This window comes from Netta rufina (assembly GCF_964035555.1).
Source record: "Netta rufina genome assembly, chromosome: 5".
In the NCBI taxonomy this organism is placed as follows: domain Eukaryota; kingdom Metazoa; phylum Chordata; class Aves; order Anseriformes; family Anatidae; genus Netta; species Netta rufina.
This window is the reverse complement of record NC_140128.1, coordinates 63,575,464-63,599,514: the sequence shown is the minus strand read 5'-3', so window position 1 is coordinate 63,599,514 and position 24,051 is coordinate 63,575,464. Positions and strand designations below refer to the sequence as shown.

At 43.9% G+C, this 24,051-nt stretch overlaps 1 protein-coding gene across 2 annotated transcripts in view; it reads right to left on the bottom strand.

Annotated features, from left to right (window-relative positions):
- The window catches only part of MDGA2 (MAM domain containing glycosylphosphatidylinositol anchor 2), a gene marked incomplete at both ends in the record, with an annotated part of 324,685 nt that overhangs the window by 163,769 nt on the left and 136,865 nt on the right, over positions 1-24,051 (bottom strand). The window lies entirely within an intron of this gene.

The following is a 24,051-nucleotide window of genomic DNA, read 5'->3' as shown; positions in this document are numbered from 1 at the left end:
TAGGCTTCATCTGGTTTTCATCCCCACTACTGATTTTTTATGTATGGTTTTAATTTAAACATCTCTTGGAAGAAAATAGTTTATCAAGCTTTGGTAATAAATAGTCAGGCTCATTTGCATCCTAATGGCAGGATCCACTGGAATGTCGATCACGTGGATGCATCTGTTTTCCTTTAAAGCAGCAATTTAATACAGTAATTTAATGCACATTCCCTTCTTTCAGTTACATGCATTTAACTTTAGGCAGGTAAATTCATCCCAGGCTTTAGAACACACTTCTCTTGATTAAAATACAGATATCATATAATTACTCCCACCGCTTCATCACAGAGAAAATTAGATCCCCACAACAGAATTCATTCATCTTAAACAGGGAAGAAATAGAGATAGCCCTTGGAATGTGAGTACACTTAATGAATTAATTTGGGCTTTATTCCACCAGGAACAAGTAGATTCCTCTTTGCGAGGGTTTGCTATTGTTTATGGTGAGCTTTCTTTGAAGGAATAATTACACCCAAGAAGAAAAAAAAGCAACAACAAAGGCTGTCATCACCAGTTCCTAGCTAAAAACGCTTGGCCAGTGTGGTTGGCAGTTCCTCACCGAGCTTTAGGGAAGAGTTCCACCACCCAGCGAGCTGGCAGCCAGCACAGGTTGCTGCTCAAGGCCAGCAGTTAGAGCACAGCACTGGTTCTGGTACCCACAGAGGAGGACCATGCCCCCCGTTATACCTGCACCAAGCCCGTCTGCAGGCACACAGCTACGGCGTGTTTCCATGTGCAACTCAGCCCCGACTGGAACACCTGCAGAACCTCCTCAGCAGCACTTTTTCCTCAAATTAAAGCTAAGTAACACCTTAAGTAGTTCTTAACTAATTACTCATCCACAAATGCAACCCTATTTCTGCACAGGTGAATACAGGTGAGTGCCTGTATAAATATAATCCACCAGCTTTATTTCAGGCTACCATTCACCAAAATGCAGAACGAGGGAGCTCAACTCTCATAACCACCAGTGCCAACAGGAATGCTGCCATGAGTGAAGGCACCCACCCCTCCGTCCCTTTTCAGTGGTGTTGGAAACAAGGGCAGTTGTTGGGGTGGGAGCATCACCTGCATTTTGCTCCCACGTCCTTCCCCCAAGTGCCAGCCGAATGCAACCGTAACCACCACAGGATACTGTGCCAGGCAGGCCATCAGTGCAGCAGCTCTTCTAACATTCAGATTTTTGATAGTTTTGAGAAATTAGAGGTCTGGTAGACAAAAAAAAGATTAATAAAGGAAGCCCATCATTAACAATTTGAATAGATTAGCATGTTTCAAATGTCCACATTGAAAAACAGTCTGCACTTAAAATTATTCTTTAGAGGCTTACATTTTGATTTGCATAACAAGAACAAAGCCTGAGAGTCTCTTGATTAATTAGAAACAAAACATGTTCCAAAATTTGGAATAATTCAAGTAATAATACCTTGTAATGGTGTATGGATTTTAAGTAAATGTTACCTTCATTCTACCCTGCAAAACATTTTAGTTAACATCACAGAAACAAATTATGAAACTGTTGTTCCAAATTAGGATGGCATTTTCTAATGAGATTTCATTTTTGTTTTAAAGGTTATTTTAAATCACGGTAGCATTTGAAAAGGGACGGGCTTGCTGAAACGCCATCTTCTACTCATGCAATAGAAAATATAAAGAAGAAAATTAGCTTGCTTCAATTCCTAGGCCCAAACACCTGTTCCCTACATTTTGATGAACCACAAAACATTTCACATGTGAATGCTCTGCAGTGGCTGCTTGTTAAAGCACCTCCTTATGCCACAAACAAGGACGGTGGTTAGCAAAGACCTCACACCCTAAGTCGTGGAACTGCTCCTTGAATCTCTCTCCCTTAGGTGAAGGTGCATCCTCCTAGATGAAATATGCAGAGGTTTGAGTCCTGACTTGGTGTCATTTTGATGAAGTTACTCTGGACCAGGCAGACTGAGTCACTTACAGCCCAAACATGGGGTTTAAGGTGGCTGTGAAGCCTGACAGCACAAGGCTGCAATCCACACCTCAACACACGGCAGTATGAGGCTGACTGGATGGAAAACAGGTCTGCAGAAGAGGCCGGGATGTCCTGGTGGAAAAGCTGATGTAGGTGTCCCTACACCCATGAAGACCGGCCACCTCCCAGGCCACAACAGCAAGAGCACAGCATGTCCAGGGAAGTGATCCACCCCCTCCATCCACACCTGTGGGACATCCTGAGCGCCGTGTCCAGGTCTTGACTATCTCTACAAAGAAGAAGACACGGACATATAAGAGCAAGCGCAGAGGAGGCCGCCAAGACAACTGGGGGCCGAGGAGCTGCATCTGGCCAGGCTGGAAAAGAAAAGGTGAAAAAGTGATCTAATGTCTGTCTTTGACTGAATACTGCGACACTACCAGAGCAGATAAATTCCTCTAAGAGGTGCAGAGCAAAAAGAAAAATGATGAGCCAACAGGTGTAAGATGCACCAAGAGAAATTCTGCCCGGTTGTAAGTGAAAGCTGTGGGCTCCTCAGTACAAGAGGGACAGAGAACTTCTAGAGAGGGTCCAGTGTAGAGCCACAAAGATGATGACAGAATTAGAGCATCTGTCCTCTGAGGAAAGACTAAGTGAGGTGGGCCTGTTTAGCCTAGAGAAGAGGAGATGGAGAGGGGATCTCATCAACCTCTACAAATACCTGAGGGGACAATGTAAAGAGGATGGGGCCAAACTCTTCTCAGTGGTGGCCTGATAGCACAAGGGACAACGGGTATAAATTGAACCACTGGAAGTTTTGTTACTGTAAGAAGGAAGAAGTTCTTTACGGTTCGGGTGATGGAGCACTGAAGCAGGCTGCCCAGAGAGGTTGCGGAGTCTCCTTTGGAGATATTCAAAACCCACCTGGATGTGATCCTGAGTAATGTGCTCTGGGTGACCCTGCTTGAGCAGGGGGGTTGGACTAGATGATCTCTGTTGGTCCCTTCCAACCTCAACCGTTTTGTGAAAGCAAATTCCTCGTGCAATCAGACAAGAACTTGGACATGGCTCCAGAGACACCGTGGGTACCTGTCCATGGAGGCGTTTGAAGCTTGACTGGCCCTGGAGTTGGCCCTGGTTTGAGTAGGGGGTTGGACTAGAGGTCCTTTCCAACCTAAATTACTCTGAGATACCAAGAGATGTGATGCCATCACTTCCTCATGCTGTCTGCTCTCTTGCAGTGGGTGCATGCTCATGTGAACTGACCCCCATCTGGTACCTAAAGCAGCTACCCTAAAACATGGCCCTGTAGTACAGCAGGGGACGGACTTTGACAAGAGTATAAAGAAACCTGAAAGAAGTTGAAGTCGGAAATGCAAATGTAGCCAGCCCTCTGCCAAAGCATTTCATAATGGTCAATTAATACAGAATTTGCACTGCAGAACATGACTGATTTTTCCATCAGCAGTGCTGGAAAGATCTTGACAGCTGCATCACAGCAAAAGAAGCGCTAATAGGAGACAAAATAATGCTTGCAATTGTTGTGAGATTTCACTGAACATTCAACTGCCTGCCCTGTTGCCGTGCAGGGTTAGACAAATGTTTAAGGAGGTTGTTATATAAGACTGTATTTTGCTCAGACAGTGTGAAAGCTGCAAACATAATACAAAATACGCTTTTTCTAATACTGCCAAGGCATTCTGTGCAGTTATTACCATGGAGGCAGGTACCTGCCAAATTCAGAGCCTTTAGGCTATTGCAAAGTCACCTGATCCTGGTGGCATTAATGCGCCTTGTCCAAGCTCTCCAGAACTCCAGCTTCAATGTCCAACTGAATTGTTACTAATTGATATTTAAATTTCCAAACAGTGGCTAGAATACATTGTTTAAATCCCTGTGCATATGTGTAAGTATCCGTGGGTGTTCGTTCTTCGCTACCAGCATTTGAGCAATCAAGGCTTCGGCAGTCGGGTAGGGGAGCTATTGACTTCAGGTATTGCTCACAATTTGCCTGGAAAAGAGAGGAATTCATGGAGGAGACAGAGATCTTAATGCAGCTGAGAAAGATTTAGCAATGGAAAGCTCAACATGGTGGATTTTTGAAGTGCTTGACAAGGAAAAAAAATATCTTAAAGTTTTCATTTGGGGTTGATCAATTTACAAAGAGTTAACTGACTAATAATTCTCCGTATTAAACTGAAGTCATGGGTGTTACGCAGTTAAAGTCTATTAATCAAAATGAAAATAATTACAGAAGTATGTTTTCCACAGAGGTTTATGCCACCATTAGGTTCAATTTTTCAGTCTTTAATCTTTGAATTGAACCAAACACTTTCTGAAGCCCAGATGGCAAATGCATACTCAACGATGTATTGGAAAAATTCCCTTCATACATCCTGATGCTCTCAAGCAAACCGAAAACCCGGAATAAACTGTTCAGAATAGGCCTAATCTAAATATACCAGGAATTGTAGCACAACTGTCAGAGACCTTGGTGTAGAAGGTGCACAGAAGTGTGGCAGCTGCTGTTAATGTCCTCGGTATGCTGAATTGTACAGTGCTGGAGACATCGTTCAGGCTGTGGGCAGGAAACACAGACCAACCATCTCCTGCAACCCTCACCTGAGCTCCAGGGAGTTTCACACGGACAACCACGGGAGCAGGATCACAGCCTGTATTTGCTATTCCATCTTTTTTCAGCTGCTGGGACCACACAGCTTGCTGATTTCATTTGTTAATTAGCTGCCTTTGTCTTCAGATCTTCAAAGCAAGCAATATTTGGAAGTCAAGATAATAATAAATAAAACACGCATCTGGTAAACTGATCGAAACTGCTTCATCAAGACACCCATAGAGGAGGCAACAGTGATGCATGTATTCCACCTGCCTAACTTGTAAGTTATTCTAAAATAGAAAAATATTAAGTTCTTCCCCCTATTTTCCTTACTTTAGCCTCTTTGACCTAACATAAGCTAACACAGGCTTGAGGTGCCACGTTGTCCTGTATGATATAAAGCAGTTACACCTGACTCAGGAAATGCATAAAATGCACCAAATGGGTATTCTTTGAGGCAAGAGTAATGAAGTGTTGTGCGTGCCATCCATTAGCAGGTAGCAGAGCTCCAAACAAGCTGGCGGGATGCCAGGAACAGTTACCTGGAGCTCTGCATGAGATATTTTTGCCTTCCCCAGCCCTTTAAGACATTTCTTATGCATCTGCATTGCTGTACTATGTGTGCAGCAGAGTTACAACAGTGAAAGTGAGCATCATTTACAAGGCCAGAGTCTCTAAGAAAGCCAAGCCTCCTTGCTTACTCCAAAAAGACCACAAGTGTGACCTTGGCAGACCCCTGATGAGCTTACATTGATTTCCAATAGCATTTTGAGAAGATCAAACACATGCTAGAAGACTGGAAGGGTGTTAACATCCTCCAACACAAAAAGACAAACAGAATGACCTTGGCAATCAACAGCACCCTGCACAGCCGGGGACCATTTCTGCCTTCCATGCTGCTGAGGGTTGGAGGACAGCCACAAAGAATCCAAGAGGAAAAACATAATGAACACTAGCTAATGGAGTCTTATAGAGAAAACACGTTATTCTTCTGATGAAATTATAAACATACCTCAATGAAACTTGTATAAACTACGCCCACTGGATGAACTGTTTATGCCATCATGTGCTGATGACTCTAGGAAGATGGCATGCACAGCCCTGCGAGAGTGCAGCACTGCTTTTGTTTACCCAAGGACCCCAAACTGAGCCAATGTACAGCATTTATGAGACAAAATTACCACTGGAGTCCCTTGACAGTAGATACATTGGCACCGAGAGTTTTGCATTTCTAGCACAAGCAGCAGAAAACAAGCAACATCTCCTGCAATGCTGGATTTCTACATGCACAGTCCTATGCAAAATAAAGATCGGTGGCTTTTGCAAATAATGAGAGTGGGATGCTCACATGGAAGAATATACATCTAGGAACCCATGATAAAGGCTAATAGAGCAAGACTGTACCCTGGCATGGTCTGCGAGAAGAATCATACCTAGCAAACGTCCGCACTCAGCACAGTCCTGAAATAGATGGGACTGCTGGGTTCGCTGCTTGCAGGAAGATATAGGGATACAATTTTCTTTTGTATAGAGAATTGGTGACCTGAGAACAGGATCCTAATCAGGTGTCAGCCATTCGAAGAAACATTAAGAAATAAAAGGGCAAAGAGAAAAGCAGCAGAAAAGTACCTACGAACTGGAGAAAGTACCCACTACTTTGGCTTGCAGTAAGAGATGTAAAGAGACAGATGTATTTATTAGGAAGAAAGGAAGAAGACTGAATGGTAATTTTATTATAGGATGTAAGCATCTCACGGTGGGAAAACAGCAGGTACAAAAGAGCTCTTTTGGCTACTGGTTAGATATAAAACAAGCAGCATGAGCTGTAAACAGAAGGAAGCCCAAATTCAATATGGAAAAGAATCAAGACTTTTTACTTACAAAAATAAGTATAAAACTTACAAACATTCTACTTATAAAGATCAGATAAAGAAGGAGACTACCTGGGCATACAGAAGATTCCTCACCTCTTCAAATCAAGACCAGATGCTTTTTAGTGAAATGCAAGTGATTACATTCAATGTAGGAACAGCTGAAAAAACAGATTGGGCTGTGATATAAAGGAGGTCAAGCTGATGGCACTGATGGCATGGGCAATTCCAGTATTATACTTTATGAAAAATACAATTAAAAAGACAAACTCGAATATAGAATTCCAGAACATTTTTATGAAATCAAGTATGCTTGAATCAACACATGGACTTATTTAACCTATCCTTTCATTCACCTTGCATTAGACTACACCCAAGTGTCAGCACAATTCGGTTCCCCATCCTGTAGGACGTGGCTGTGGAAGATGCTGATGAACCAAATGCACACAAAAAGCATGTAAGAAACAAGAGCTAAAGCCACTCTTACACTACAAGGAGTGAAAGCACAGGAAGGTAGCAGGAAAGCAGTTATGAAAGAACCCATAAAGTATGACTGCTACAGGACTTTCCCTTCCCAGTGATTTATTTTCCTCTTTTGAACCAAGACTCAACTATAAACATATGGGAGTTGGACACTTCACTCCCAGGAGCACAAATTCGTATCCGATACGTACAATTGCTCAAGATGGAAAACTGCAATAACCATTTTGTTTTTTAAAGAGGAAGCCTTGCTTTTTAATTCTCTCTGTACCTCTAAAGAAATGGAACATTACAGAAGAAAAATCAATTTACCAACCAGGCCAGGAGAAACAGACAGTGAAACTAAAGGCCTCCTGACATGCATGACCCATTACTAGGAGTAATTGTCACAAATATGACTTTTTAATGTGTTAAGTAATTCTTGGTTGCATAATCTCAAAACGAATTAATGCTTGTGCCTTCATTATTTTAAAGAAAGGAAGCTAAAATTTGTTTAAGTAATAAATATCAACTGCATTAGGAGGGTCTAGTTCTAGACTGCATCCACCTCCAGCTGCTGGCTTTAGAAAAACTTTCAGAGACTACTCACAAAGTTTACCTCTCTGTTAAAAATTGTTACTGCCTTCCTCTGAATTTCATGTTCTGAAACAGGTACAGAGACGTTTTGCTAAACCAAAGCATTATAAATATCTGACAGTTCATACCTATATAACAGAAGTGCCACTTTGTTCCCACTGCATATATGGGAATCTCTTCTGAGGGTCACATTTATTTTCCAGCCTTAAACTTTTTATCATAAAAAATGTCAGTATAGGAATTTCACCAGTGCTCTGCATATTTCTTGCAATCTCTATTCCTAAAGACAACCCTCTATTTTTTCCATTTTTATTTGAACAGAAGACAAAACTTGCATTTATTAAGAGGAAAAAAAAAAAAAAAAAAAAAGAGGAAAAAAAAAAAAAAAAAGAAAACCAGTATTGGAAGCAATAAATAAAAGGGAGTGGATGATGAAGAAAGGAAGGCACAGGAAAATATCCTTGGAGGCAAATCGAACAAACCTACAGCAAAGAGGAAGAGGAACCTGCCCAGAATGTTTAGTGCCCACATCTGACCCCAGACAAGCGGAGCCTTTTCAATGACTTGAAAGCAACACCAGAGCCAGTCTGCTATAGGAGTCCATGCAAAAATCCCATTCGCCTTGGGAGGGGCCTTAGGAGATCATCTAGTCCACGTCTTCTTCTCTCCATACTGAGGATGCCCATCAATTTTGCAGCATCAGCAAAAATTAATACCAAAACATTATTACGGTATGCAAATGCAGCTGAATCCCAAAGAGGTGCTAAGAGTTGCTTCCTGAGGTAATTGCATTTGACTGCCCATCTGCCAAACCTCCTTTCCCTGAAACCTTCTGAGCTTTTTAGCCTCTTTTAGCAAAATTTCAAGTGGGGATTGAGATCCCAAAGATAATTAACCTCCAGCATGTTTTATAATATTGGGGTAGGCACACGGGGAGAAGCAAGCACTGGAGCAAGGCTCAGAGTAGCTGAGAAAAACACCTCACTGTGAGCTTGGCATGGCAAGCTGGCCTGGAGCCAGGCACCCACGGGTGCCCTCTGCACAGCCCAGCATTATGGAGCTCGTGGGGAGTCCACAGGGAACAGCATTTCCTAGAGAAAGGGAATGGAGATGGAGGTGTGGGGAGGAAGGACGCAGATCTGTAGGAAACCAAGCTTTTTTATTCATTAGTTTTGCTACACTTATCGTACAAAATAATTCATGGTTATGCAGGTGGAGGACCTGGAGCTTGGTCAGGTGCCTCCTGCAGCTCTCCTGGTCACCTTGCAGGTGCTGACTCCCCAGGACAGCTTCCCAAGGGCGAGCTTTCCTCCACGCATTTTGCTCCTTAGATAAAGCAAATTAAATGAGGGAGCAGATTTCTGGTCACAGCAGAACAACCCACATTATGGCTTTTTAGCACAGCGACAAAACCTCACCCTCCAGAGGAGGAGCTTACAAAAGAAACCATACATCAGGGAAGTTTCCAGATGCGTGCAGTTGGCAGAGGGAGAATACTTACAGACAGAAAGAGTGAATTTGAAAGACATCGTAAGCCATAAACTCAGCGCTTTGTATAATCTCAGCCTATTTCTATTAAGTCTCAAATCAGATTCCTGCAAACAGACTGAATGTTCAAGCCATTAATGTGGTCTATCTTTCCACTCGAGGGATATTTACAGCATCAATTATCTTGAACCTCATCTGACATGTACTTATCTCAGACTGATCTAACTACAGCTATTATCATGTGTTAGAGACAGTTTTAATTTAGAAAAGGAATAGCATAAAAGGCATTCAAATAACCTTATAGCACTCTCGCTAGATTTTTTTCAAGGATGAAAATAAAACAGAATCTGCATACGCAGCCAGGTAATGCTACAGAATTAATACTCTAATTAACTGTAAGCTTTTTTTCCGTGGTTCAAAAATACTGATGCCAGGATTATTACATTGAACAAATTCTGCAAGGTACTTCCTCAGCAGCTATTCAGGGCTAATTAAACATCATTGAAATGAGCTAAACATGAAAATATAAATCTTCCTTGGCTGATCCTAATATAAATTGTGCATTTCCATTCCTGCATGCATGATTATTTAATCTCCACTTCTTAATTTTCACAAGCAAGGTTGTCAGTATATATTAGTCAGTGATAATAGCGTGTTTACTGCGAGAGGTCCGTGTCTTTGGGCACTCACAGAAATAGCAAGGCAGGCGGGCGTGCTGTGGCCACTCCTGCTCCTACCTGACCAGCACCGCTCCTGTGATTCTGTGTTTTCCATCTGTCCTCTTCTATCAATTATCTCTTTTTAATGAAAACTCCGTCTGTCAGTGTTCTGTGCTGAAACATCCCCAAACAGAACAGTGGCAGTACTAGAACAGAACTAAAATTTATTATTCTCATGGCAGTATTCACCAACAACTGGCACAATCATGTGCATGTACACATTAACCTAACTGAGAAGTAATCCAACTTCTGCATCTTTTACAAACTGCCCCTTTCAGAGCATCCCTAGTATAGCAAAACCTTTAGCAGAACTGCAGACAAAAGCACGATGCAACATCAGCTTCAGCTCCAGCCAAAGCTCAGCTCTGGTCAGCCAGCCTCAGCCTTGTTCCAGGTGGGCTGGCACCAGGTGACAGCCCAGGCCAGGAGCTCTCTGCGGTGCTCAGTCTGACTCTCGTTGCAAACGATCCCACATTTTGGAAGGGCCCTACTATGAACTGATGAGGGAAGCAATGGCAAGGTGCAGGCAAGAACACAAGAAAGATCTCAGCAGATGGAGCATTTTCAACCTCAGTCACTTATCCTAAACAGTTTATTTTGGTTAAGCTGCCACCAGCTAGCCCCATCTCACTAACACAGGTACTCTGGATGAGGTAGAGCCCATTCTTCCTGACGTGGGCTCCAAGGAGCAGGTGCTTGGCACAGCCACCTCCAGAGTGCAGCACTCCACACCTCTGTGGCCGTGGCAGCCCCTGAAAACTAATGACTCCATGTGCTTTTAAATCAGCAAATGAATTAATATTACCATTACTGCCTTGCATTCGATTTTGCTCTCTGCTGATTGCCTGGGGCTCCTGGGGCCTTCAGCTGGTGCAGTGCCTGCCCCTCAAGGGCGCGTTTCCATCCCTGCTCAGGTTTCTCTACTGCCACACAAAGTTCTCAGCACAAACCAGCACAAACGCCTTCTACATCACTTGCAAGCATCAGTTGTTAGCTCTCTGAGCTGCTCCTGCTGGCTGCCCAGGGAGCTTCTAGAAACCAAGTTTCTGCCCTGCCATTGAACCACACTCACTATTTTGTTAGACGAGGCTTGTTTCAATTTCTGTAAACAGGCAGCGGTCCTACACTTACAAACATGTAAATAGCCCATGATAAATGTGTTATTTCCTGGAGAGAAAAAAAAAAAAAAAAAAAGAGAAGTATCAGAAACACACTGGGATGCAATCAGACTAATGACAAATGGTAATAGGAGGGTTTGAGAGACTTTCTGTGGAGCCAAAGGCTCTCTTTGCATTTCCTTTCTGCTACACTTGCTTTTATTGAAATTGCTGTAATTTTAATAAAATTATCTGATAATTTTGAATGTTTGTTCTTATTGCTTCTTGGTTTATGCCTTCCTGTATCCTTCACTTTGTAAGGAACAAGTAAACACAAAAGAAACGGTTTGTAATTCCAGAAAATGAGCACTCTGCTCAGGATAGCAAACCCCAGATTCAAACAGTGCAGCATGTTTATTGTGAAGATCTACAGTCACTTAAAACCAGAGCCTTCCAGTAAGGGAGTGACTGCAAATGAAAGCATGGCAGAGCAAGCCCTGGCTTGCAGACAAGTGATTTGGTGCAGGTCATCTGCAGACAGACTGCACGTGGCAGTCACATCCCTCAGCGCAGTCCTGGAAAGTACCAAGATGCCACAGCACTTGTGCAGCTTGGACCTGAAAAGCATCTCATTTTTTTTCCAGGGAATACATGCATAAACATCCCAAAGCTATGCCACATCAGCAGCCTTGCAGTTGTTCCACAACTGTTAAAGGTAATGAAGAAAATCGTGACTTTGCTGCTCCATTCCTGGGCAGTAGCAGCATTGTAAAATTCTACAGAGAAGGGGAGGGAGACGAGGCTTTGGATGGATCCAAGCTGTTCTGTCACTCACCAAGAGCTGAACACACAGCAAGAGGTTCACTGAAGACATTACAGAGTTTACAGAATAGACTAAGACTCGCTTGATGAATAGGAAATTCTTTTATAAAGCCAGGAAAAATCTTTTTAATCAAAAGAAAAAAAAATCTGAAAATCAAGGTATTTGTTACACTGTTCGGTGCCTTAGTTATGATTTGCAAAGAAAACAAAAACAAAAAACACACAACAATCAAATCAATCAGAGTGCCATCACTTAACTATAAGCTTTTGGAAGGAGTTTTCAGGGATGCCCTACCAAACTAATATTGGTCAAACTCTCTTTAGAGGTCTTCAGTAGCTCTTTACATACCCTGTGGCTTCTTCTGATTATTCTAGAATTTCAAAGGGAATAAAGGATTAGGTGGTTCCGTGCTATGAAACTGCCATGGAACAGTTAATATTCCATGGAAATGGGCACATGTAAAGCAAATTACACCACAGGATGGAGAATTAAACTAAGGAAAAACTTATATTCCAACCAGAACTTACCTAGAACCTTATTCTGGTATGTTTGACTGCTTGACTAGTCATAGGCTGGCACATTTGATGTTTAACCATTCTTTCTCAGTTTGTAACAGCTTGCAGTATTTACTAAACAGCTTCCCAAGATTGATAATCCTTTCAAAGTGCATTTGTAGCCCAAAGAGATGAAAAAAAAAAAAAAAAAAAGAAAGAAAAAAAAAAGAGGGACAAGTCCAAGCTCAGACATTAGCAGCTCCAGCTATGCTGGTCTGTTAACATGTAGCTACTCAATCAATACTAATTAGCCAAAGATCATTCAGAAAATGAAATTGAGTTTTTCCTTGCAAGAGTTTTGAAACCAAAGGGAATGACCTTGTGGTTGACAAATGACTCCGGTGAAGCTGGAGAAAAAAGATGTGTATTCACGCTCCTTACAGTTGTTCCCCCTGCCACCACCATTTGGTATCGGTGTGTACACACAGAACCAAAACACCAGGCCAGGAGCTGACCCCACAGAGCCAGGCTGGGCCAGAAACAGGCAAATTAACACAACCAAAGGGTCACATTGATGAGCAAAATGAACAGAATGTGACTCCTGCACCTGAGCACACAAGACAACAATTTCCAGGTGCCATGAGCTCCTTTAAATGGTGAGATCAGCAGAATTAGCCTGCTTACCTTGAAAAACAAGGGCTGCCCTAATTTGCCTTCCTCTGTGCCACCACCCCAGTAAGGGTACAGTGACAACAACAGGAACTGCAGCAACTCCTTCTCTGCCCTGCCTCCCTTGGGTAAGAAGACAGCAAATTGCATCTTTATTAGGGCTTTTTGCATGTGACTTTGGCCAGGCTTACATAAACCCTAAGCAGGGTGCAGGCCAGGATGGAGCAAACGAAGATTTGCAAAGGTGCCTGACAGGGAAGTACAGTACATGGAGCAGGTTTACAGTCAGAACTTATCAACTGCCATTCACTTACTCCTGAATCAAAGTTAATGAAAATTTTCATTAGAATGCCCAATGTCTGCCTGCTCAGGACAGGAAGGACGCAGGCACTTCAAAGTTATTTCTTTCACCCATTCCACTTCCATGGACAATGGATGCGCTGTGTGATTACAAGTCTGGAAAGATGGAAAGCTGTGATGTCAATTCCTCTTATTTCTGTGGCTGAACCTGAGAGGTGGTCTGTCTCTCTCTGAACAGCGTACGTCCTGCTCCCACCAGCCCCCCAGGTCACAGGACTGATTCTCTGATACTGTGCAAAAATCGGGGGATCTGGTCCATCAGCTGCTTAAGGTGTGATCCGCTGATGTTACTACATGCAAGACGTGTTAGATAGGAGGCTATCTATAATGCCTTTGATCTATTGTGAATAACATTCTTTGCGTAACTCACAAAAGTGACCTGAGTTTGGATTTCATTATTCTGCTCTGCCCTGTATCTCAGCCCTTTCATTTTCCTCCCATTCAAGGAAATTGGAGAGATCAGAGTAATCAGTGAAGAAAAAGACACAGGAAAGCTTTTGATCCAGTATAAAAACAGCAACAAGATCTTTGCTTCACGTGGCATCATTTTAAATCTCCAAAAATAGCTCACATTTTTCTCAATCTGCTGCTCAATCTAGTTTATAATAGATTACAAAGTGCAATATATACTCTGCATTAAGTCAGAAACAATAGTTGAGGCTGGAAGGCATCTCTGGCGATCACCCTATCCAAGCCCCATGCCCAAAGCTGATCATCTAACAAGCATACTGCTCACCACCATGTCGGAGGTTTTCTACGGGACCATCTGCAAGAGATCCTTGAAAATAAAGAAATACAAACCTGGATATACTTTTGAGTAAGAGATCAGTTAATCACAGAATTAACCAAACAAGTATTTTAGATTTATTATTTATAGGCTGAAGCAGCAGAACTTAGAGGTATCACTGGATCCATTTTAATAAAGGGTTAATTCACATGCACAGCCAGTTGAAATATTTCAAAATTTAGTTTCAAGATACTGATTTCACTGAGTTATAGGGATTTAAAAATGCAACCCTACGAAAAAAGTGTTTTTGACTAGCACTGACTTTCCTCAAGGTGACAGCTTGTGCTGAGTTCCTCCCTAATTAAGTTATGGAAATAAATAGAATCATAGCCCAAGCATGTGGCTAGTATTTTTCATATATGTTACTTAACAAAATTAGAAATGTTGATAACAGTATTCCTTTTTTTTTTTTTTTTTTTTTTTTAACCAATGTAAGAGATCAAGTGGTCATGCAAACAAAGCTAATGTTTCCTGAAAATACCCATAGTCTAACATCCTTAATATTCTACACCAGTCTTCCAAATAAGTTATTTTAGGATGGCTTATGCGTTTTGCCTGTGTTCCCTATCCACAAAGCCCATAAAAAAGCAATAAGGAAGGTCACTGCTTGGTTCCAGAAGATCCCAGTTAACTGATTAACCCTAAACACATCATCACTTTCAGCTGCTTTTTATTATCTGTGCTGCCCATACCTAATGCATAATGGCTCATTTAAAAAGCTAAATTCAATGATGGTCTAGCCCAGAAAATAATGACTATACTTGTAAAAATCAGGTCATCACCAAATCACCCGTATCACAAGCAGATGAGAATCAGGTGTGGTTGAATGCTTTTGATTGGACTCCAAGCCCCTTGCTGATCTCCACGCCGAGGACAGCCTCAAGTAGGTTATTAAAGCTCAACGTTTGCCATCCCCAAATGATTGACACCCTGGAGTATTTCCTCAAGTAAGGAAGAAGATAGTGTGGATAACAGCACACACTGAAGGAGAGGCACAGGGGAACGTAGGCTGAATTCCAAATGGCACCCACTGAAGAAGCTTTAGGATGCAGTTTGTAATTCTTGTTTAAAGGGGCAGTGTTGTCACATGCCCAGAGCTGTCCTTTCTTTCCAAAAAGGAACAAAAATACCCCGCCTCTCTTTTATGAAGTGATTTCCTTGAGATGTTTACATGCCAGCACTGTTAACTCCACGCTTCTACTCAATGTCTCCGAGAGCCCATTTTCAGCAACAATTTCAATAAGGCACCAGTGCTGTAAGACTCCCTGGGTTTGGTTTAAGTCTTGTCTTTTTTGGAGAGCTGCTTACTAAAAAGCCAACCCCGAATTCCCAGAATTAGGAAATGAACCCTTCAGTAAAGCATGCCTCCTTGGGGCTTGTCCACTCGACCAAGCTCCTGCTACAGAATAAATCATCCAGCAGGAGGGTGATCTCCATGTGCTGCTCATAAACTGCTTCTTTCCTTAACACCCCTAAGTTCCCCACAACAAACCCTGCATTTGCATGCTGCCATCTCTCCACCACAGAGTTAAGCTGCAGTGATGCTTGCTTCGCTGAACCCACTGGAGGGTGCGAGCCATGCCAAGTAGCAGCGGTTGTGCAGATTGCCTATAAACAGCTGTTTTGCTTCTAAATACTCCATAAAAGTATAAGCACCATAAATTACTCCTCTTCTTAGACCCAGGTGTCTAATTGTTAAGTATAAGAGTTACTGTAGAGTTATTAAAAAAGCCGGGAAATGCCATCCACGACACACTGAGCTGCCGTTTACACTAACAGGCTGTCGCACTGAGGCTTTTCCAGGCTGCGCTGGCACCACACGCAGGTTAACCCAGGCTGGGGCCGCAACAGCAGGGAAAGGCAGGTGAGTGCAACCCACCTAACCATGTTCCCTGCCTGCAGGAGGATGAATTCCTTGCATTCTTGAAGAGCCCGATCCTTCCCACTGCTGTTGGGAGGAGAAGTTTGGACCACGGGCTCAGGCAAGGCCATTTGTACCTGGGCGCACATCCCACTACATACAAATGATCAGGGGTTGTAGCACGCCCAAGAAAACTTTACCATCATGATCCTGTTGATGACAGAGAAACATCCCATGTGAGCAGCAGGTCCAAAATTCTCTTCAAGATTTCTTTTATAAATATCCACGTTTACCATGGGTAAATTCCAAAAGTTCTTCTGTGACACGAGAAGCTAAATGATACCGTACATTAGAAGAGCGTCTTGCTCCATTTAATCGAGAAGGCCTAAGCACTTGATCCAAGACTTGTTTCACTTTCAGCTTCCTTGGCTTGTGGAGTCCAACCTGGAGGTGCTGCAGGAGCGGAGGGCAGCACCTCACCAAAATGGGGTCACCCAGAGCCAGGGGAATGCAGCCGGCCAGGCTGGGCAGTCAGCACCAGGTACGAGGCTCAGCGGCACTCCAACAGAGGACTGAAGGCAGGAGGGCTATTTACCTTCCCCATCGTCACACATATACCTTAGAAAAAACATTTGGGCAGAAAATTTCCTGAGGGCTTCCTGAAAATGACGTATTTCTTTTTGAGGAACAAACTACGTCAATGTAAAATGTAGTGGCAATGAACTTCCCCAAGCCAAGCCCCGTGGCCCTGCCATGTGCAGCAGCATTCAGTTTTCAGGAGGAGTACAGGTGGATAGGATGACTCCTGAGCAGTAAAACCATCCTCCTTCTTGCACAGGAAAGGGCTGATTTTCCTGCTGAACCCTTCAGTACAGTCACCAGGCCCAGGACCGCTGCTTCAGGTTTACAGGGCTGTGGCTAAACTGAAGCAAGGGCACAGACCTACCTGAAGGAGCACCTCAGACATGCGCCCAAGACCATCCTTTTGTGTCCATCCTGTTGTGTCCATCCTTCCCCCTCCAGCAGAACACAGAACAAGTTTACCTCTCCTCACTTCACTCACTTCAGCAGCAGTGCCAGAGAAAAGCTGCACAGCAAGGCGATGGCAGCAAAAATTGACTCTCCTTCAAATTTTTATGATTATTTTTAAGACAAAGAAGGGAAAATGGATGTATGTAGCTAGCTTATAGTGACACTTCAGTCAAGGGTACAGACTGGATGTGTTATTAGGAGGGTGGTAAACAAGCCTCCTTTTTTGAAACCCAACCTGCTTTGCTATTGTCCTTATTGTTGATTCAAATGTTTCAGCTTCAATGTGCCTTAATTAAAATGTTAGTGGTCAATATTTCCTTGAAAGCATCTCAAGAAGTTTTTATTCATGTGTAATTGCTTCACAGATAATGCCAGAGGAAAACAATCAAACAGCTGGCAAATAAGCCCTCTGTTGGGATATTTTAACACATTTCATCTTCATCAGTTTAATTTAAAATCAGCCCGTGCCATTCAGCCTTGCAGACTGCACTGGTGTTGGGCTGTGCAGTTTCATAAACACAGTGGGCCCAACTCCGTGGTAATTTATTTCAGTAGATCTCCCAGATCCAGCACGAACACAATCAGCACTGTAACTACATAGGGATTCAAGTCCAAGCTTAAATAACGCACTCAAATTCTTCTCAGTATTGACAAATGTATGCAAAAATAAAGTAAGTAACTGGCCTCTGAGTTGGTTCGAATTTTTCTGCTTTAAAAAGCAGCTGTTTCACTGAAAAAAAAAAAAAAAAAAAAAAAAAAAAAGAAAGAAAGAAAGAAAGAAAGAAAGAAAGAAAGAAAGAAAGAAAGAAAGAAAATAAATGAAAAAAAAGACTAACACCAGCAGTCTATCTGCAACTCTTTTGAGATACATTTTTTTATGATGGATGTATTTTTTTCCCAGTTTGGTTACTTAATGCATCTCTGTGTGTTCCAGTGGACTTTCTGCACTCTCCTACTCACAGAGAAGCCACCTCGGACTGCAGGTCTCATGGGGAAACCATGTCACACCCCAGCCCCCCTGCCTTGCTCCTGCGCTCTGCCCGGGGCCCTCCGTGTCCCCTGCAGGCCCTCTATCTGTCCATCTCTGATATCAAACAGCTTTCTTCTTGCTGTCTAACCCAGATCTCTCACTGCAGCTTAAGCCAATCTGCCTGTCTTATCCTCTGGGGATCTTTTGGAAAAAATGTTCCTCTTCTCTTTTGCCCATCCAAAGGCTCCTACTAACCACACTGCCTGCCCCTCCTTGTGCTTCTCTTCTTCACCCAGACTGATCCTCATAAATTATTTAACTCCTGCACCAGAAACCTTCCTGGCCCACCAGACCCACCAGTCCACTGCCGCCTATTTTTCTCTGTGAAAGCTAAGGATGGAGATCCAGCTGCCTTCTTACCCATTTGTGGCCTGTATGTTTTGGATCTCTTCAAACTTGTCCAGGCCATTTCTGAGTGCAAAGCTGCTGCCTCCCAGGGCCGTGGTCCTTCTCAGTCTGGTGTCACCTGGTGCCACTCGACGTGCACGGACACCAGTCTCCAGAGGAACTCCAGCCTCCAGAAGGACTGGAGACCACGTATAAAGAACCCAGCAGGCACCACCACAAAAAGCTGCCTGGCGTTCTTGTTCCATTTTGGCAACCAGCCTCTGGCAGCGAGTGCCCAACACGTCAGGAGGGAGTGCAGCAGTGCCAAGGCTGAGCAGGAGGGGAAGGGGGCCGTAGGAACCAGCTCCTCCTACCCCCGTTTGCTGGAGACCTCTCTCCAGAGCTCATATAAGGGGTCATACCTGCTTTTAATTGATGATATTGTCATCGTGGGTCACTGTGTCAGAATCCTGCCAGGTAATCCCGGGCTGCCCTGGCTCTGGTTTCAGATAGCTTTTCCAGCTGCCCTGCAGCTGAGACTCCTGCACGCCTCCCAGAGCCCCACCGGCACAGAAGCAATACAGGACTTTTGTTAGGGTTTTACAAACCAAACCATACATGCACCTACAGACTTGCAAAAAACAAATGGTCAAAGAAGGCCTTACAGTACGGAAACGCACTGAAAGGCAGCACTCAGGGGTGGGAAGCAGTATTCAGGCCACCACAAGAGGCAGTGAGAAGCCATCTGAGATCAGCAGTTCACATTTTAGTTATGCAGAGTTACAGTTTTTCCCTAATCACCGTCAGTTTAATTTATGAGAAGTGCCTCCAGCACACTGGAGCAAGATAAAACAGAACAGATTAGATGTGGACACTCACTACACATGCTCTTACTTCCCATTAGGAAGAAGTTCTGGGTGGTGCCCCTGCCCAGCTCACAGTACTAGGGCATCAAGGAGCACACGTTCCGATTTCCAGTAAACACAGGCACTGTGAATATTTCTACGAAAGGAAAGGAAATGTGAACAGCAATGGATTTTGTTCTGGAAACCTGCATGTAATAGAATTTCCTATACATTTTACCCCAGTGGCCTACTTGACACTTTTGTGCCTGAACTGAAAATGATCTGGGGAAAAAGAGCATCCCCCCAAATCCTGTGAGCAAGCCACAAAGCACTTAATACCTGGGGACATTTGCTTACCCATAGGTGCTCTCTGGTCTTACTCTCCCTTATTTCAAAGAGAGGGTTAAGTAAAGATTTTTTTTTTTCTAAACAAAGCTTACTTTGACATGGGTCTCCGTCAGTGCAGGCTGCAGTGCAGCCTGATGGACTAATGAAGGCAAAAAATAGCGTAGAGTGAGAAAGAAGGGGCATGAATAGATATCCTGAAAACTACAGATCAGTAGGTAACCAGGCTCCTATTTTACTGGAAAATGCAGATTACAGGAAAGCCTGCCTTAATGCTGGAAAGCTATTTAAAAATCCATCAGAACTCTAAAATATGCTATTAGGGACACTGCAGTCCCAACACCTACTGCATAAAAATCCCAAGCTATTAGGCAAACCAACATCATTTCAGATCAGGCCATCAGCAGGCTGCCAAGGCTTAAAATAGCAGCTGCATTTTAAATGATTTTTAAACAAGAGAAGCGGGAAATTGGGCTGTGACGAAGCCCAGCCCCTGGCCTCTAAAAGGTGTCCATGAGCGGAGCTGCCAGGCACGGCAGGTGGAGCGGGACCTTGAAGCCTCGCGGTGGTCTTCTCAGCTGATGGGGCTGCAATTAGCACCAAAACACAGCTCGCTGTGGCAATGAAAGGAAATAATGAGGCTGCACTCCAAGAGCCTGCTGAAATGCTTCTCTCCGCTGCTTCCCTCTTCTTTCCTTCCTGGAGCCTGGCTTGTCAGCCAAATCCCACTGCTCTGCTCCTCTGCGCGGCTCCAGGGCACTCCTGCAAACCGAGCCCTCCTGGAAATGTTACGAGTCCAGAAAATCACACACACAGACCCGGGGTCTTACAGGGAATGCACCACCTTTGTTCTTGGGCTATAGTACTCGTCTGCTTTCCCATCTCAGAAATTCTGGGGAGGCTCCTCCCCTCCAGAACCATTTTCCCTCCATCCCTACTAACCAGCCCTGTGTTCCCTGCACAGCAGCACACAGACACAGGCCTCCAGCCTCAACGAGATCCGAAATGGCTGGACAGGGCAGTGAGAACCACACACATACAACCCTGCTGTGCCATCTCCCTGGGCCAGCATTACGTGTTCACAGTAAGATCCAGCACTCAGGAGCATCCAGGCAGCTCCCACATTAGCACCCCATGGGGAATCTCCATATCCACCTACCTCATTTGGGGGCTGCGTTTTCAGTTGCATGTTTCAAACACGGAACAGAAGATATGTACACAATTTACATACAGAAATGGACAAAGAAACCCATCTAAATGCTGCCCTCATTCTGAATAACATGGTCTTAGCACACTTGGAACAACTTTCTGTCAAGCACCCTGAAGTGAAACGCTTTTAGAAAAATGAGCACGAACTCGGAAAAGGAGAATGGAACCACGTGGGGCAAAACATCTCCCTCCTTTTCTGTTTGGGACTCTGCTCAAACACACCCCAAAGGGATGCAGTGCCTGGGGCAGCAGCCAGCTTTCAGGCTGTGCCTTGGGGCTGTTTCCTGGCCCTTCAGGTTCCCACCAAGTTTTAAAGCCAGAACTGTTTGTTATGAGCAGTGAGTTGCAACAGGACATTGTGCAGAGCCTGGCAAAGCACGAAAGGAGCAACAAGAGGTTAAACTGCATGGCTGGGCAAAGCAGGGGTTTTCATACAGCTGAAAAAATTAGATGTGCACAATTATGTATATTAAAAAAAAAAAATACCATAAAGGGTTTGATCAGAAGTGTGCCACAAACCAGGAATTTTGCAGTGCATGAAGCACGCAAAGCATTTTATCATTCTGGCTCAATTCTGAACATGCAAGTATTTTGTTGGCATTTTACAAGCACTAAATACAACCTTTCATCAGCACGAACAACATCAGGCTTGCTTTTTTCTTTTTTTCTTTTGCTTGTACAAAGATTTTCATAGTAGAAAATAAAACCGCACACAAGCCAGTAAGGAGCTGATAACATTTAACAGTCACTGCAAAGCTATTTAATTCAGTCTGAATAGTGTGACTGCTGGGGGTGTAAAAAGGTATTGAAATTACTGTAAGTGCTCCACATTTGCATTAATATTTTATGACACAGCTGCCTCCCTTGTTCCACAATACACAGCTACGTCCTTCCTTACTTTTCCTTGCTGCCGCCGTAGCCCACTACAGTCAATAACGTCCACGGACTCCACACTGTGCTTTGCTCAGCCTTCCTAAAAAAGCTTACTGTCAGCTTCTTACCTCTTGTATCCATCAGGAAAACACCTTCCACTGCTAGGCTGAGCAGGAAAGGTTCAGATGTGATTTCTACCAGCAGCACCTCAAGCAGTCTGAGCTGCCACCACCAGGGATGGCCTCCGAGACCCCAGCGGCAGTCCGCTTTGGGTCAGCTCTCCTGGCTCCTGTGTAAATATATTCCAGATCGTGTTTCACAACGACTCCACAAGAGCCGAACCCCGCAGCAGGGAGCCCAGCCTGCTCTCCCACGCCAGGGAGCAAGACCTCAATTGAAACAAGAAACAGCATATTACTGGAGAACACAACATATTGCCTGCCAGGGGAAGCAGAAACCTCTATACCCGCACAGGTGACAGCTATACAGAAAGCAGAATGAACCAGGTCCTGTGCAATGAAAAGTACAATCTTCAGGCATGTTCTTTTTGAAAAAATAAATAAAATAAAAAAAAAAAGGGAATAAAAAGTTACAGAAAACTTCTTAAAGTCTACATGTGCATTGAAAGTACAAAAAAAAAAAAAAAAAAAAAAAAGAAAACGAAGAAGACAAATCTTTACAAAAGGCATTTCTGCTTGTACGCCTCAGGCAAACTGCTTTTTGGATAATAAAGGGTAGCTCACGGATTTTTCATTTCTCACTGAAATTCTGCAACACTCCCACCCTTGCCTGGGTGCTTTTCCTTACCCTCGTAGATAATGTGCACACACATAGCAGGAAACTAATTTCAGGCAAGTACCGCTAAGCAGCCTCTGATCTATTTGTGAGATATCATCATCTGCCCTTCAGCCTCCCAGATGCATCCTCCACTGCAATCTTGTACCTCCTCAGGCGATAATTAGGCAGCTCTCCTCTGTATCCAACCGTCCAGCAAGGATTCATGAGCAAGATCGAGAGGGACAGCCAGATTCTCCCAGGGGAGTGGAAGACACAGGCACAAGCAATGGCCAAAGTAACGACAGCGAGAAGAAATCTTCCCCAGTTCAAATTTGTTTTAGGGAAAGCCATGATTTCCCTGAGATGCCAACATTCAGCATGGACCAGCCGACAGCAGCACTGGGAGAGGTGGTGGTGAGGAGATCCATGGGCTGGTGGCAATAATAGGTCGGCACCACCTCGAGTCCCATGCATGAGGACACAAATGACACAGCGATGCGAGACTCCTCAGCTCACCATCTCCCTGTCGGCAGTTGATGCGGCTGTACCAAATGAATTAACTACTCACCAGTTAAACTGGGAGGTGCTGAGCTCTTACGTGACGTTAGCCACAGTCCTGGCGAGCTGACAAATCTCTCCGTGCTGCTGCGCTTTGGTCTGCCCTGGGGTTTGTGCTCAAAGACTGCTGGCACCGCTCTGCTGCTACAGCCACCGCAGAAGTCCTCAGAAAGGGGCTTGAGTCCTCAGCCACCCCCTGGCACTGCAGCAGGGACTCTGAACCAAGGGGATGATTAAACAAATAAATTTATATATATGTATAAAATCCTTCAACAGCACTGGGTGTCAGTGATTTCCTCCTCCACCACTCTCTCGCTGTGCTCCCATTACATCTCTGGGTGGTTCAGCTCGTACAGGTACCCGTGGTGTTGGTGAGCATCCACTGCAGCAGGTTCAGGGAGCCCAAGCACCATGCATGATGCCTTTTTGTCTGTTAGAGCAGGAGTGTTTCAAAACTCCTTGCCTTGCTCCACAGAGAAGTTGCTCTCACTTTCCAAACATGTCCACAGCTCCAAAATCCACATACTGCCCCTCTCCCACCGCCCCCACCGCCCTCCCAGAGCCCCCAGCATCACAGCAGCAAATCTGACCTCAGACCGGGCATAAGCAAAACCCCCCAGATTACATTTATATTTCTGTCATGTTGAAAGATTACAATTATCAATATCGGAAAGCTTTTAAATGCTTTCCATTTGTATGATATCTCATTTCCAAGTGTCTTCTTTTATTTTATCGTACAAAAGAAGTGATGAAAGATGAATATATTTGCTTTCCTTATATGACAATGCTGATGTTATTGCCTTATATTAATTTTCCTCTTTAAAAAAAAAATAATGCATTCATTATTTCTGATCTCTCCTCCAACCATGTGTATGAGGATTTAAGCATGTCACTGGGCTTCTAATAAATGAAAGGACAGAAGGGAAGATCAAATAACATATCAGTGAATATCGCCAGATACCAGAGATGGAAATTAAAAATGTCACTGCAATACGAACACATGATTCATTGCAGCCAGAACAAGGCAAACACAAGTCAGAGAGGCAGCAAAGAAACTAATGAAGCAGCCGAATTATATTTTCATTCCCCAAATTTTATCTTAATTGCTGTGACCAGGAGACTGATATAAACATCTGCAGAGGGAAATGCAGACGAGATGCTCCACAAACGCGTGGGCTGAAGGTGCCAGCCAAGCTTCGGGGGCAGCGTCCCCACTGCAGAGCCCG